General features: G+C 37.6%; 1 pseudogene; it reads left to right on the forward strand.

Moving 5' to 3' along the window:
• The first annotated feature begins 841 nt into the window (after window positions 1–841).
• On the forward strand, window positions 842–16,117 carry LOC149144238 (aminopeptidase M1-like; annotated as a pseudogene).
• Window positions 16,118–17,887: the final 1,770 nt, after the last annotated feature.

A 17,887-nucleotide genomic window follows, 5' to 3' on the forward strand; every position in this document is an offset into this window, starting at 1 on the left:
ATGTTTTTTTTCAGGGGGGAAGTACATCTCCCTGAAGAAGCAACATATTACATATATACGCCGAAGCGAGTAGATACAACCGTCGAAGCTGCGGAGCAAATCCATCACATCAATCACCATATACTGTACATTCTCAATGAAACACTATAGGCTGCCGTGCAGCGCCACATAGAGGGACTCGATCGCTGGTGGGGTGCGAGAAAACCGACTGCCCCAACCGTTCACCCGTGCACTCGTGTGCTCTATATGACTGATGTTATATGTGTGCTGAATGGTTGATGCTTTAATAAGTTAATTATCATGATTAATTCAGTAATTAAATCTACAATTTCATGTTTTCTGCAACTAATTTCGCATTCTGCATGTTTTTTTCGATATATATGCATCAAAATATATTAAAATATATTCTATATTAAAAATGACCTGGAACACCCCGTACCAGAAGCTTTTTAAAATTGCCATTTCCTGCTACTCTCAAACAACCCTGCCATAAACATATTGGAACCATGTCCTTCCTATCCTTGAAACTCGGGGTAACATAGTCAATGTTTCCATCTCTTTGTTGTGTACGTATTACAGACATGCATGCATGCAAGGTCTTACTCAAAAGTATCTTTGGTTGTCCTCAAAAGTTATCTTTGGTTGTAGAATGCAAGGCATTAGTTATCCATAGAATAACACAATCATGTTTGTGATGTTTTATGAAAACTCCTCTGCAAATTGCATAGTTTACCGGCCTTGTGGCCAGTGCCATCACTTAATTTCACTCCACTGTATTGTAATTTACTTGGACAGGAAACTGTGCTGGGAGCCTATTCCAGGTGAGAGTCACTTGAATGTAATGTTAAGAGGGCAGATATTGGAAATCTTAGCTCGGTTTGGGCATGAAGAAACTACAATAGAAGCAAGAAGATGATTTAATGTTTTCTTGAATGACAGAAGCACAACACTTCTACCTGCAGACATCAGATAGGTTGCACTGTTCTTGCTGATGCTAGTGTCCATATGAAATTAAAGGGACTATTTTTTATGCTATTACATGTTTATTGATCTAAATGGTTGGGTTTTTTTTCTATAGGTTCCATACACAGCTGTCATGAAGAATGTCACGACTTCAGATAAATTTGGCTATGAACCTTTATTGAGAATTTTCAGGGAGACAGATCTAAGTCAAGAAAAAGTTCGCATTTTACATAGGGGACTGACTCTTTGGTTCATTTTATTAGCAGTAATATTTTAAGGTAAAATTTTCTGAAAAGAGGATACCTATCATGACCTGCAGGTTCAATTGCATCATCTCTAGATCCTTCTGTTGTCCGGGAAGCATTAGACTTCAGTTTGTCTTCTGAGGTATGTCTGTTATAATTCTTGCTCGTTCATAAACTGCATTTGGTTTAGAATGTGTAATCTTCACTTGTGGCAACATGGCAGGGCACTATGTGGGTAGTTTTGGCCCTTAATGGGCCACCCTTTGGGTAGTTGAAGCTACTTATTGTTTTATTGCTGGGGTGTGTTCCCTTTCTTTGTGGGCCTATAACCCTCATTTGAGTTGCATATACTATATACTCACAACTCAAGCTCTCATTTGTATTATTTCATTCATTCTTTTACCTAAGGGCACCTATACTATTTCTCTGTACCTGTGGTGGCTATTTTGTGATTATGGTTAAATTATCTTCATAAATTCATGGTATGTGAACATCTTTTCATGATCTATGTTAAGTGCTGTCACATTTACGCAATTTCTTGTTGGATTAGGGTTTGTTAAAGAGATCACCATATATCTACTGCCTCTTATGATCTAAATGCATTTGAAGAGAGACTTAAATCCATTTTTTTGAACCTTCCATATATATCTTTGATAATATTGCAAGTACGGAACCGGGATGCAGTCACTGTACTTTCTGGAATTAGCAAAGAGAGACATGAGACTGCCTCGCTGTGGTTAAAGGTGATGTTTTATAGGTTTTAGTTTTTTGTGGACTCGGGACAGTTGGAACTTGCATAGTTGTCATTCTCCTATCAAGGCTTTAGACAAGTGAAATGTGTAAACCAAACATATAGTTAAATCACTTGATTGAAGTTAACTGCAACAGCACCATTTGGGTGAAGTTAACCTTAAAGCATTTAACAGGAAATAAAATGCAACATTGGATTGGAAAGTATGCTGAAGAGGTTCATGTTCTCTATAATCATGGTTCTATACTTCTTTATGAGATATACCAAACTGGAAAAGAAGAGAGCCAAAGTTTATTTTTTTCCATTTAATTCAATAGTCTATTTCTACTGTAATACAAAAGTTTCTATTCTATTTGCACAGTCATGGCATCTAGGAATTGTCTAATAAAAATTATATATCATATTGCTTCCCTTATTATCTAGGTCCCTTGCTGTTACCATGTATCTGATTCATTCAAATCAGTGTTTTTAGTAGTTGTAGAAATTTTGAATAATATGACACTTATTCACAGAGATTATCCTGATTTTACACTATTGTGGAATATATGCACAATACATAATCTCCTCTACATTGATCATCAATTTAGCAGCATTAAAATCAATGAAACATCAATCGCATGCACACATTAACACAATATGTAACAAAGGGAAAGCATACAGCTGAAAACCCCACACTATCTGTATATAATAATGATTGAGAACATGTAACAATACATAGTATAATACTCTTCACAAGTACTCAGTACTATCTCCACCTGTTACACACAAAACTAGCTCAAATTCAAACAAGTCACATGTTCAAATCTCCTCCGCTGCTTTGCCTGCCTCCATTGCACAATGCTTCAAGAGAATCACCCACACTGAAAATCACATGAGCACAGGCTATAATTCCCTGGTTTGGCCCACACTGCGCAATCCTCATTGGCATAACTCAATCCCATTGATTGTGCAAGATCTCATGCACAACTATAGTCACAACTGATAGCAATCTCAACCTCTAACACCTGTCTCCACTGAACTGTACATGCACTGACATGCAACTGAGTTAACTGATGTATTCTTTAGTTGCTTTATGAGTTAATAATTAATTCACACAACTCATCACTAGTCTATTTGCAGTTAGACTAAGTACAACTAGTTTAACCAAGTCAAACTGAACACAACTCCATCAACTCCACATCCAACTCCACCAAACTCAACTGCTTGAGTTCTAACTGAAGTCCTGCATGCAATAGCTCAACTGACCCACAAAGAAAGCATATTTCCTTCTGACAGCTGCATGTTCCACATCTGTAGCTCAAACTGAAGTGCTCCAAGAGGATAAGATAATGTTTATAGTCTAAATATTATTATGAGACAATAATATTTGACTTTTCTATTTTTAGCCTGGCAGTCTAAAAATAGACTCTGATCACTCTGCTATGAACCAAAAATAGAAGTCCATCTATTTTTCCCAACATGACCAATCATCCATAAACAACATCCTGCAACTCATAGACCATGATCCATATGTCTAAAAATAGACATAGTCTAAAAATAGACTTTGCGCCATAATTTGCCTGCGGGCCCACTTAGTGAAGGCGACTCCTTTCCACTAAGCTCCATCATCTTGTTGCATTCTCAACACTCCCTCTCAACAAGATATGGATTATCAGCAACCCCTATCCTGCCTCAGTGGTATTCGAATTTGCTCCTGGTGAGCGCCTTCGTCAAGATATCAACATCCTGATCCTTCGTTGGAATGTATGAAAGTAACATGATTCTCCGCTGCACACAATCTCTGATATGATGGTACCTGATGTCAATGTGCTTAGATCTATCATGAAATACAGGATTAGCCGAGAGTTTAATGCAACTCTGGTTATCACAGTAAATCACAGTAGGCTCCAAGTAAGAACCGAACAACCCGACCAGGATCTTCCTCATCCATATAGCCTCACATGCAGCCAAACTTGCTGCCATATACTCGGACTCTGTTGAACTGAGTGCCACGGATCTCTGCTTCCTGCTATATCAAGAAACTGCTGTCGACCAGATACTGAAGACTCCTCCTGATGTGCTCTTTCTGTCCGTTGGGCTCCCTGCCCAATCCGCATCTGTGAAGCCACATAGCTTCACCTCATCCTCCTGTCTGTACCAAAAACCATATCCCGATGTGCCTCTCAAATAACGCAATACATGCTTGCCTGCCTTCCAGAAGAGCTTGGTTAGCTTAACCATAGCTTGTGAAAGCTAGTTAACAGCATAGCATATATCGGGTCGTGTATTGACCAGATACATAAGCGGCCCCACCAACTGTCGATAAACAGTGGCATCCACTTCTTCTGTTGAAGTGGCATCCTCCTTCCTCCAACCTCCAGGAAGAGGAGTATCAACAGGCTTGCAGCCATGCATGTTGAACTTCTCCAGTATCTCCCAAGCATACTTACCCTGAGAAACAAATAGTCCATCACTGCGCTGACAGATTTCCAATCCTAGGAAAGAATGAAGGAGGCCCAAGTCCTTCATCTCAAACTCCTTAGCAAGATCATCCTTGCATGAAAGTATCAATAGCTCATCACCCGTTAGAATCAAATCATCTACATAAAGTACAATGATAAGCAACTTACCCTCGAACACAATCTGGTATAGGTTAGGATCTGCCTCACTCTTGGAGAATCCAAGTCCGGTGAAATAACTGTCTATCCGTGTGTACCAAGCACATGGTGCTTGTTTCAACCCATACAGCGCTCTCTTGAGCCTACACACATGCGACTCACTGCTGAAGATCTCGAAATCTTCGGGCTGTTCTATGTACACCTCCTCCTCAATGACTCCGTTGAGGAACGTAGTCTTCACATCCATCTGATGAATGTGCCATCCCATCTGCGCTGAGAGAGCAAGAATCATCCGTATGGAAGAATACCTTGCGACAGGTGCAAAGGTCTCCTCATAATCGATCCCCTCTATCTGTGAAAAGCCTCGGGCAACAAATATTTCCTTGTACTTCTCCACACTCCCGTCAGCTACCTGCTTAACTTTGTAGATCCATCTCGAACCCACCACTGATTTCCCTTCTGGTCTTGGGACAATCTCCCATGCACTGTTTCTGACAATCGAATCATACTCTTCCACCATGTCATCTACCCATGCGGGATCCTCCACAGCTTCCGCAAAAGGGCATGGCTCAGTCACAACACATTTGCTCATAAGAGCCATGTATCCAGTGTATTGATCAGGTGACTGTCTCTGCCTGCATTGGGCTGTAGGTGGTCCTACAAAATTTCTCTGCATCTTGAGCCAGTCGCTCAGCTTCTGTCAAGCGCTTTCGCCCTCTGATGGTTGGTGCAGCATGAGTGGTCTCTTCCACTCCATGAGCTTCATTCTGTGGCTGATCCACGTCCTGAAGCTCATCCTTAGGAACTAATAGCTCCTCATCTGCATGCAAGTGTGGCTCCCTCTCAAGCGAACACTTCATGGCTTTCTCCTCCTGAAATTTTATATCCTGTCGCACAACAGTCTTACCACTGTCTGGAAAATACACACGATAGTTGTGGGGCATATCAGTGTACCCCACAAATATCCCAACCTCTGCGGTTGGCTCCAACTTATTCCTGGCATCCTTAGTCACATGCATGTAAACGTTAGAACCAAAAATCCTCAAATGAGAAATATCAGGCCTCTTACCAGAATAAGCTTCCTTGGGTGTACTCATGCCAAGTATCCTGTGAGGACAACGGTTCTGCACATATACTGTAGTATTGCATGCTTCCGCCCACAAGTGAAGGGGTAGGCCCTGATCATGCAACATCGCTCGTGTAGCACCCACGATCGTTCTGTTCTTCCGCTCAGCAACCCAGTTCTGCTATGGGTTATGGGGAGCTATGAGCTCTCTTCGAATCCCTTCTGCACTGCAGAAATCCTTGAACTCGCCAGAGATGTATTCACCACCATTATTACTCCTAAGAGCCTTCACCTTCTTCCCCAACTCCTTCTCGACCAGTGCTTTGAACTCACAGAAATTTGAGTATGTCTCGCTCTTCTTCTGCATGAAGAAGATCCAGCACTTACGAGAGAAATCATCAACAAAAATCACATAATACCTGTGTTTTGCTGTCGAAGCTACTGAGAAAGGTCCACACACGTCTGTGTGAATTCTCTCAAGGATCGTCATGGCACGACTATCCTTCTCGTCAAAGGTGGCTTTCACAAACTTTCACAAAGTACACCCCTTTCACTGATCTGATTGCGCAAGAGTGCCTTTAGGAAGCCCAGTAGTGATCTGCTACAGTGTCTTCAAGGCTCCATGGTGAAGGTGACCCAATCTCCTGTGCCACAGCTCGCCATCATCCCGGCTCACCAATCCTTCTGCCTTGTATGCCATTGCTGTGCAGCCATCTACATGCAATTGATAAAGGTTCCTCACTTGAACCCCTATCTTCTGGGTTTCTCCAGTTGTCTTACTGCGCAGGAAAGCCTTTCCCTCGCTGAAAACAACATCATATCCCTTGTCTTCTAACATCGCCACAAAGATAAGATTCTTCTTCAATCCTGGAACATGCATCACTTCCTTCAATACGAAGGGTTTACTAGACTTCCTCTCAAAGGAAATGGTACCGATACCGATCGCACTGTATCTACCATCATCGCCCATCTCGTTGTGCATTCCAAGATATTTCTCCTCCATATCAGAAAACAAATCTTGATCTTCTGTCATGTGAAAAGATGCACCACTATCTAAGAACCACACCGATCCCATCACACTTGATACCAAGCATGTGATCAATGAGAAATCAAGCTCAAACTGCGAGGCTAGAGCCTCTCCTGCTGCAGATCCAGCAACTTGCTTGTTCTTCTTCTTCTGCGGACAATTAGTGGCATAGTGTCCATGCTGGTGACAGTGAAAGAACTTCACCTTGGACATGTCCTGCTTCTTGACTTTTGCACCGGATTGAGAAGCTTTCTTGTTCTTCCCCTTCTTTGCTTTGGTAGCCAAAGCGCAATTTTCTTTATCAGTTCCCTTTGATGAAGATCCGTCCCTGGTATTCCGCTTGATCTCCTCCTGCACAAGATCTGACCAAAGTCTCTCCCATCCTGGCAGTTTCTCCCGACCATTGACAGAGTCCTGATTGGAATGCAAACTCTTCGGAAGACCAAGTAGAGCCAAGCTCACCAAGTCCTCATCATCGACAGTCACCCCCACACTTCCCAGCTCATCCTTGCACTGAGTGAGCTTCGTGAGGTACTTGGGCATACTGTCTCCCTTCTCACATTTGATGTTTATGAGTTTATCTTTGAGCGCCAGCTTCCTCTGATCGCTCTTGCTTTGGAATAGATCTGTCAACGCTTTCCACATCAAGTATGGAGAAGCCTTTCCATGCAGGCTGGACACAATGTGATCCTTCACGCCCTCCAATAGAATCCTTCAACACTTTGTTGTCTTCTTTTTCCAAGCATCAACTTGCGCAGTATCAGTAGGCTTTGGGACCTCAGCCTCTATGAACTCCTTCAGCCCATTATCATCTAACACCGCCTCCATCCTGTCCTTCCATGCAATATAGTTCAAGCTGCCCTCAAGAGCATACTCCAATCACAATCCGTTGAAAGACATTGCCACGTTGATACCAAGAAAACACTGCTGCAAATTCGAATTCCACCAGCTCCAAACTTAACCGCCTCTAATCTAGAATTCGTGAGAACAAAGTATTTCTCGTACAGAGATTGACTGTATGGGCTTTTACAGGATATCTCACCTTCCAAAGGAAGGATGAATCCAGAGGCTACCTGGCCCGATTACAGACTCTGCCTGAAGAAATAAGATGTAAATACTTTCTAAATAATAGATCTGATGATCAACAGCTCTGATACCATGTAGAAATTTTGAATAATATGACACTTATTCACAGAGATTATCCCGATTATACACTATTGCGGAATACATGCACAATACATAATCTCCTCTACGTTGATCAACAATTTAGCAGCATTAAAAACAATGAAACATCAATCACATGCACACATTAACACAGTATGTAACTCGGGGAAAGCATACAGCTGAAAACCCCACACTATTTGTATATTATAATGATTGAGAACATGTAACAATACATAGTACAATACTCCTCACAAGTACTCAGTACTATCTCCACCTGTTACACACAAAACTAGATCAGATTCGAACAAGTCACAGGTTCAAATCTCCTTCGCTGCTTTGCCTATCTCCACTACACAATGCTTCAAGAGAATCACCCACACTGAAAATCACGTGAGCACAGGCTATAATTCCCTGGTTTGACCCACACTGCGTAATCCTCATTGGCATAACTCAATCCCGTTGATTGTGCAAGATCTCATGCACAACTATAGTCACAACTGACAGCAATCTCAACCTCTAACACCTGTCTCCACTGAACTGTACATGCACTGACATGCAACTGAATTAACTGATGTATTCTTTAGTTGCTTTATGAGTTAATAATTAATTCACACAACTCATCACTAGTCTATTTGCAGTTAGACTAAGTAAAACTATTTAAATTTTTGACCGGAGAATCCACAGTAATGGAGTTTTTACACCAACGTTTCGAATCCCAAATGGGATCCATCATCAGGGTAAAGAGAAAGATGATAAAAGAAGAGTCAGATGGAGGAGATAAATACTCGAGAGGGATGAATTTTAGAGGCAAAGCACAGGTCGGCCAGAAAGATTATAATGAAACCTAATTTTAATATTAATTTTTATTTTTAATTTTTATAAATTAATATTATTTATTTAATACATTTAAGACAAAATCTTAAACTAAATTCTAAATTAATAATGATATCTAAAGAACTAAAATGAATATTAATATTAATATCAAAACCTATTATATAACCTAAAATCTATATTGATGTTAGAAACTAAAAACTAATATATATATTAATATTGATATCATAAAACCTATTAATAATTGTAAAACCGAATGACTATATAACTTAATATTAATGAAACCTGATTACTATATAATTTAATATTTAAATAACCTAAAGTTTATACAACTTAATATATATATACATTAGAATTATATCAAAAACTTAAATCAATATCTAAAAACTAATATATATATTAATATCATAAATCTTTATATATCCTAAAATCTATATAATTTTGTATCTAAAAACTAATATATATTAATATTAATATATAAGATTATTTAACCTAATGACTAAATAACCTAATGACTACATATGACTATAAAACTTAATATTAATATATATGAATATATAACTTAATAATGTATAAGACAATATAACTTAATATTAATATGTATGACTATATAACTTAAAGACAATATAACTTAATATTTTATAAAACTTGACCACTATAAAACTTAATATTTATTTATATAACCTAAACTCTTTATACCTTATTGTATGATTAGTAATAATATCAATAAAAGCTTAATATCTATATCACAATCTAAATAAAAGAATAAACTAAATTCTAAATTAATTCATTATTAAATACATTAATGCCTAAACCATACTATGAAGTTTTATTAGTAATTAGAGCTTTTTTAATAGAATATAAATAACCTAATGACAAGTTTAATATTAAAATTATTAAAATTATTAAAATCAGAAAATATCTATAATATTATTTATATCTAATATGTAAACCTATATTAATATCTTTGTTAATAACTATCTTACTTGTTTGACAACTTACCTGTTTGACAACTTACCTGGGGCCGGGCTGACGTTTCTTGATTTCACTGATCAGGGGAAGCCAGCTTCCGCTAATCTCCAAACCGCTGTCTCTGTTCAGATTACAAGGATGCTTCAAGATTTCGAGGGCTTCTCTGATTTTCCGTCTCTGATGCTGCTCTTCTCTTGCGATGATTGATGCGCTTTCTAAGCAGATGTGGTGTTTAGTCTTCGAGGAGTGCTCTGCCAAGGCTGAGGTACGAGATCTTCCATTTCTGATGTCAGCGCCATGTTCTTTAAGTCTTGTCTGGAGGGAGCGACCAGTTTCACCTATGTAGCTTTTTCCACACGAACAGTCTATTTTATAGACTCCTTTAAGCTGCAAACCGTTAGCAGAGAAACGATGGCGGAAAACATCGAAAACAACCGGTTTAATAAGATCAACGTTTCAGATATAATTATTGACAGCGCAGATGAGATAGGTGTCAGCTCCGGTGATAAGGGTATTAAGAACAGCTTCGTAAATGAAAATCCTAATAAAAATTTAAATGGAAAAGATAATGAATGTGTCAATTCGAATAAATTTAGTGTTAATACGGATGCGCATCTCCAGCATTGGGATCAGCAAACCGTTAGCATAAAAACGATGGTGGTAAACGAAAACAGCCGGTTTAACAATTCAGGTATAGATATTGACAACGCAGAGGAGATAGGTGTCTGCGCAGGTGAAAGTGGTATTAAGAACAGCTGTGTTATTAATCCAGAAAATTTAAATGTAAATTCGAATAAAAATTTAAATGGTAATTCGAATAAATATAATGAATGTGTCAATAAAAGGGCAGAAGTGTTTTTAGGTCATGAGTCTAAACCAGAAGAAATGAATATGATCATCATAGATTGTGATAATTACCTGGGCAGGGCCGAAACTGAAAAGAATGAAGACAAGGTTGACATGAATAGTATCGAAAGGGTGCAGGTCTCCAGAGAAGGTGCGCATGGCAGTTTTATCCAAAAAGATGTGGCAAGATGCACTACGCTGAGCAAGGGTGACAAGGGGGCGGGCAAAAACTCTTATGGATCAACATCAACATCAAAAAGAAAAGTAGTTAACCTGTCTTCCGAGGTTCTTGACCAGTTTGCCGTTAATGTTCTCAGCAAGGGGATGGGGTTTGCAATGGCCCCTAAAAGCCTCCCCATTGAAAAGATGATTTGTAGCATTGAAGATGGGATTAGCAACCTCCCTCTTGAAGACAAAGAGGCATTAAGACAAGAGTTTTCCCTCATCATGAGAAAAGCCAAGACTCCCAAAAGTAACTTGAGTAAGGAAGAGCAAGAGGCTTTCAGATCCTTGCGGAATAATGACAAGATAGTTGTTCTTAAAGCAGATAAAGGAGGAGCAGCGGTTATCCTTGATAAAGAGGACTATGTTAAGAAAATGAATGATCACCTAAATTGTGGCAGTTACAAAAAGCTGAACAGTAATCCCATGGCCAAGATTATGAAGGATGTAAAAAAGATTATCTCAGACTCCAACCTTGAGGAAAAATTGAAGAAGAAATTAACCCCCTCGTGTGAAACCATTCCTAGAATTTATGGATTACCCAAGATCCATAAGGAGGGGGTCCCCCTGAGACCGATAGTTAATACCATTGGCTCCCCAACCTATGAGCTTGCTAAATATGTCGCCAAGACTCTGAAGCCCCTGGTTGGAAATACTGACTCCTTCATTAAAGACTCGCACGACTTTGTGAATCTGATTAAAAATGAAAGAATGGAAAAGGATGACATCCTTGTGAGCTTTGACGTGGTTTCCTTATTCACGAAGATTCCTCTTGATGAAGCCATTCAGGTCATAAGAAGTGTCACTGATCCAGAGACTGCAAAGCTGGCTGAAGTCTGTTTAAGGTCAACTGTATTCACATTCCAAGGAGCATTTTATGAACAGACATCTGGTGTAGCAATGGGATCACCTCTTTCGCCAATTGTGGCCAACTTATACATGGAATATTTTGAGAAGAAAGCCTTGGAATCTTATCCTTTAAAACCAGCATGGTGGAAGCGCTTTGTCGATGACACCAATATAAAATGGAACCATGGTAAAACAGAACTCGACAAGTTTTTCAATCACCTTAACTCCATCTCCCCTGATATAAAATTCACTATGGAGCTTGAAGAAAATATGTGCATCCCTTTCTTGGACATTCTTATCATCAGAAAAGAGGATGGCTCATTGGGCCATAAGGTTTTCAGGAAATCAACTCACACGGAAAGCTACCTTCATGCGGATTCCCACCATCACCCAGCCCAAAAGCTTGGCGTTCTGAACACTCTTGCCATTAGAGCCCTCCGTATTTCTGACTCAGAACATATAAATGAAGAGAAGAGGCATTTAGTTTCAACTTTCAGAAATATAGGCTACAAGGATCAGGATATTAAAAAAGCCATAAAGAAAGCTGAAAGGAGGTTGGCCTCTCCCAAACCTAAAGAGGAGGATCAACCTCATGGTGGTAAGGTTTTTCTACCTTATATCCATGGGGTCACAGATAAAATGGCAAAGATCCTAAGGAAGAAAAACATTCTAACCCAATTCTCAGCTCCTGGTACCATCAGACAAAGTTTAAAATCTGTTAAGGATGATATTGACAAACTGCAGCTTAAAGGAGTCTATAAAATAGACTGTTCGTGTGGAAAAATCTACATAGGTGAAACTGGTCGCTCCCTCCAGACAAGACTTAAAGAACATGGCGCTGACATCAGAAATGGAAGATCTCGTACCTCAGCCTTGGCAGAGCACTCCTCGAAGACTAAACACCACATCTGCTTAGAAAGCGCATCAATCATTGCAAGAGAAGAGCAGCATCAGAGACGGAAAATCAGAGAAGCCCTCGAAATCTTGAAGCATCCTTGTAATCTGAACAGAGACAGCGGTTTGGAGATTAGCGGAAGCTGGCTTCCCCTGATCAGTGAAATCAAGAAACGTCAGCCCGGCCCCAGGTAAGTTGTCAAACAGGTAAGTTGTCAAACAGGTAAGATAGTTATTAACAAAGATATTAATATAGGTTTACATATTAGATATAAATAATATTATAGATATTTTCTGATTTTAATAATTTTAATAATTTTAATATTAAACTTGTCATTAGGTTATTTATATTTTATTAAAAAAGCTCTAATTACTAATAAAACTTCATAGTATGGTTTAGGCATTAATGTATTTAATAATGAATTAATTTAGAATTTAGTTTATTCTTTTATTTAGATTGTGATATAGATATTAAGCTTTTATTGATATTATTACTAATCATACAATAAGGTATAAAGAGTTTAGGTTATATAAATAAATATTAAGTTTTATAGTGGTCAAGTTTTATAAAATATTAAGTTATATTGTCTTTAAGTTATATAGTCATACATATTAATATTAAGTTATATTGTCTTATACATTATTAAGTTATATATTCATATATATTAATATTAAGTTTTATAGTCATATGTAGTCATTAGGTTATTTAGTCATTAGGTTAAATAATCTTATATATTAATATTAATATATATTAGTTTTTAGATACAAAATTATATAGATTTTAGGATATATAAAGATTTATGATATTAATATATATATTAGTTTTTAGTTTCTAACATCAATATAGATTTTAGGTTATATAATAGGTTTTGATATTAATATTAATATACATTTTAGTTCTTTAGATATCATTATTAATTTAGAATTTAGTTTAAGATTTTGTCTTAAATGTATTAAATAAATAATATTAATTTATAAAAATTAAAAATAAAAATTAATATTAAAATTAGGTTTCATTATAATCTTTCTGGCCGACCTGTGCTTTGCCTCTAAAATTCATCCCTCTCGAGTATTTATCTCCTCCATCTGACTCTTCTTTTATCATCTTTCTCTTTACCCTGATGATGGATCCCATTTGGGATTCGAAACGTTGGTGTAAAAACTCCATTACTGTGGATTCTCCGGTCAAAAATTTAAAAAGCTCAAACCACAGATCTCTGAAATCCAATAAGTAAAACTAGTTTAACCAAGTCAAACTGAACACAACTCCATCAACTCCACATCCAACTCCACCAAACTCAACTGCTTGAGTTCTAACTGAAGTCCTGCATGCAATAGATCAACTGACCCACAAAGAAAGCGTATTTCCTTCTGACAGCTGCATGTGCCACATCTGTAGCTGAAACTAAAGTGCTCCAAGAGGATAAGATAATGTTTATAGTTTAAATATTATTATGAGACAATAATATTTGACTTTTCTATTTTTAGCCTGGCAGTCTAAAAATAGACTCCGATCAATCTGCTATGAACCAAAAATATAAGTCCATCTATTTTTCCCAACATGACCAATCATCCATAAATAGCATCTTGCAACTCATAGACCATGATCCATATCTCTAAAAATAGACATAGTCTAAAAATAGACTTTGCGCCATAATTTGCCTACGGGCCCACTTAGTGAAGGCGACTCCTTTCCACTAAGCTCCATCATCTTGTTGAAATCTCAACAGTGGTCTTAAAATGTTTGGAACTCTATGAGGCAGGTTGTGAAGGATAAAATGGCAACTTGTTTACTGCCTCTCACTGCACATGTGAAGATTATGTGGTGTTTCTTGTATAGTTGGGCTGCTGAGTTTTATATTTTATTACATAATAGCTTTGATAATAGTAAATCTGTCTTTAAATTTTTTATTTTTCTTGTGTGCATGTGTGTGAGAGAGAGGTGGGGAGATGGAAACTTTGTTACATGTTCCTTTGTTGGCCATGACTTCATCAAGATTAAGAAGACTAACCTTTAAGATTCTCAATGTTGAAAAGTGTAACTAGGTTCGGTCTTCATAATGACATGTAATTGTGATTTTATGTAATTGATGTAAAAAAGAAAATAACATTATTTTTGTAATGCTTGAATCATGGGTTTCATGATCAAGGAATTTTATTTTAGTTAAGGTTCCCATTGTGAGCCTTTAGGTTTTGTCATCAAGTCATAAACGTCTATTGAGTCAATGTCATGTATGGAAGACCCTTCTTGGGCATGTTACATTTGTATATGAGTCAATGAAAGAGTAAAAAGGCCCTGCAAGACCAAGCTCAAGCTCCTCCAAGAAGTTGGCCTCAATATGGAATATTAAACCTACACCAAATGACATGTCGGCCTATGGGCAAAGAGAAGTCAGCTTATTTCATGGGAAACCACTATAAATAGGCAGCTCGGCCTCCATTTGGAACTCAGATTTTCGGTCAAGGACAAGTCTGCAACAAGAAGTGTGAGGATCACTTGAGAAGAAGCCTCATAACCAGTGAAGAGAGGGAAAGGAAGAGCGAAGTTTTTGGTATTTTTTTGGGTCTGTTTTGGGCTGAGTACACTCCACACATGCGAAGTATAGGTGTTGTCTGTTGCAGCAGGAGCCAAGGTATTGAAGTCACTATCGAAGGTCAATCCAAGGAGAAAGACAAGTGAAGAATCAAGCCGAGTTAAGCAGGAATAGTTTCCATCTCAAAGCAAATAAGTTTCAGAGACAATGTTTCTCTCAAAAACTGCAACTAGAGTTTTTGAATTAGGGCCGAAAGTTGCAGGTATGTTCCTAGGAACCGAAACTCTGAAAGGCAGCCGAGAAGGAGAAATTTGACTATTATTGACTCAAAGAAAAAGGAACTCGTCAAGGAAGCTTTGTGACTTGGTCTTGGAGAGGAAAATAGGTCAAGAGTCTTGGTATTCATATTCGTCAATTGAAGTCTCTATAAGAAGAAGAATTCATTTGGGTTTTCCTCTCAAGTGGGAGACGTTTTGCCTGGATAATCCCCTATATTTTGTGTCTCTTGTCTCTTTTTTGTTTATGCATTGATAGCTATTTGATGAAGAAGAACACTATAATAATCTGACTAAGAGAAGATCATAATCTAATGAAGGAAAAAGCATTCACAAGCAGTTATCATAAGAAGAGAAATCACCTAATCTTGATGCCCTAGATTTCTCAACACTCTAGAGGGTAAATATTTTTGGAATCTTTAGGACTTGGGAGAATTATGAAAAAGTAAGCATTACAGTTGTTATATTTCCAGCTAATCTGGTTTCTGCTTCTTTTGTACAGGAAAAGTGCTATTTTATCTACGAAAAATGGGGTTCAGGATTTTTGTTAACTACTTTGATCGGTCGTGTTGTATCTAGGGTCTGTTCCTGAATTCTATCCTTAATGAAAATTTCTCTATTCATGTTAATTTCGTCCAATTCTTGGTAGGACCTGTTTAAGAAAATTTAAGGTTCTACTGAGATTTGTTTGTTTTGTTTTTGGGTTTTCAATTGAGGAAAAGGCAGATGAAATAAAGGAATTCTTTTCAACTCGAATGCAACCATCTATTGAACGCACAGTTAAGCAGAGCATTGAACGAGTTCAGATCAGGGCCCAATGGGTAAAGCATGTTCAACAACAGGATGGTTTAGTGGAACTACTGCGGGGACTAGCAGGCTGAAAGTTTCGAGCTTACCACTTCCATGCTAAGAGTAATTTACATCATGATTTGCATCTCAATTTCCTTGGTGATCAGAACTTTAATGTTATCCATTTAATGATTTAAATAAACCATATTTGATTCTGGATTTAAGACTTTGTGTGCAAATGTAGAGTTATTCATTTTGAATTAAATCAAGTCTTCTTTGGGGTACTCTTGATAAAGATAAGCATTATGGAATTATATTCACTACAAATATGTTGTGACCCCATGCGGATGGACCATGATTTTCAGGACATGTGCCTTCACATGCATGCATGGTAATTGATATTTTGAAGCTTATTTTCCCTTGTACTGCTTGTGATACATGTATTATAGCAGATGCAGTGAAGTGAAGGTCCTTACTAGTTTTATTACTTACAAATTGACATGCAATGCCAGCATAATTTAACCTCTTAATTAATTAACTCTGGTTTTGGACAGTCTCTGGGATGCAATCTAGAAGTATATGTAGTCTCTATGGAAATTTGATTCACACGCTCCCTTAAAACTACTATTTTGTCCAATTCCAAGAATGTTCTTCTGCTCAAAAGCCAGCAAACATGCCTCTTCTACTGGCTACAATAAGTAATCAGGTCCATTGTCTGAAATGATGCATATGAAAAGATTTATGGGCTCTATAGCAGTCACATTCTTAGCATAAACGTCGAGGAAATTTTTGGAGTATAACTTTGCTAACTAGGATAGTCTTATGTTGAAGAAAAACCTAGGTGAGATTACTGCTAGTGTGATTAATGAAAGAGGGTGTTGTTGAAATGAAAGCTGAACTCTTCTTACTAGGATGATCTTAAGGTTCAAACAAAACTAATGTTATCGATGAAGAGGGCTTTGCTAAAGTGAAAACTGCACATTGAACAATATACATTTAGTAATTATTATAAGTACTATTCCAACATAGTATTGGAGTTATGTTAAATGGGCATTTATATCGAGGTCTTTTTAGCTTAGTCGACAAAATGATCTCTCTTTGTAATGTGAAATTTTTGTCTATTGCAATAACTGGAAATTATTCTTATAATTGTAAATTTAATTATGAAATTTATTTATTACGACAAACCACGAATAAAATCACAACTGCAATTTTCACTATAAAAATAATGCGGAAAATAAAATATTGAAAACTCAGAAATTCTAGCACACACAAGAATTTTGACACAATTATTTTTGAACAATTGTCCCAAGAAAAACTCAATGCGGGAAAACCAGTGTAGCAGATGAGGGTTTTATTATTATTCTTCAGCAACAATTCTGAGTATAATAATTTAGATGTACAACTGGCAATCTAATCTAAGGAAAATACTGGAGAAATTAATGTGAGAATTTTCTCTAGCCCAATAGCAAATTTTTACTTCAGAAATTACCTCCCTAGCCTGTGTGCATTGCTTATGTTGACCCTGTGGGGATTTCGGCCTTCCTTCCTTTGCCTCTTCCTGCAATTGGAAAACTTCCTCCTGGAATGTTGCTACCCTCCTCTTTCACCTACTACTCACTCTCTGGCTCTATCTTCTCTGTTGAATTACTGCCACTGAGAAAATTGAATTGCCTGGGCAACTGAGTATTTGCACTAGTGTAATCTCTATCACCACATCGATCTCCTCTTATAATCCATTGTTGAAGTACCAACGACCAATATTAAATCTTAAACAATGGCTAGGATCATCTCTAGATCGATTCGCGTGAATTTTTAAATGATTCTCACCTTATCTCAATTAATACTTATTAATTAACCAT

Source organism: Pinus tabuliformis, chromosome X (genome assembly GCF_031772625.1).
Source record: "Pinus tabuliformis cultivar Carrire ecotype Pingquan chromosome X, CPIR1, whole genome shotgun sequence".
In the NCBI taxonomy this organism is placed as follows: Eukaryota; Viridiplantae; Streptophyta; class Pinopsida; order Pinales; family Pinaceae; genus Pinus; species Pinus tabuliformis.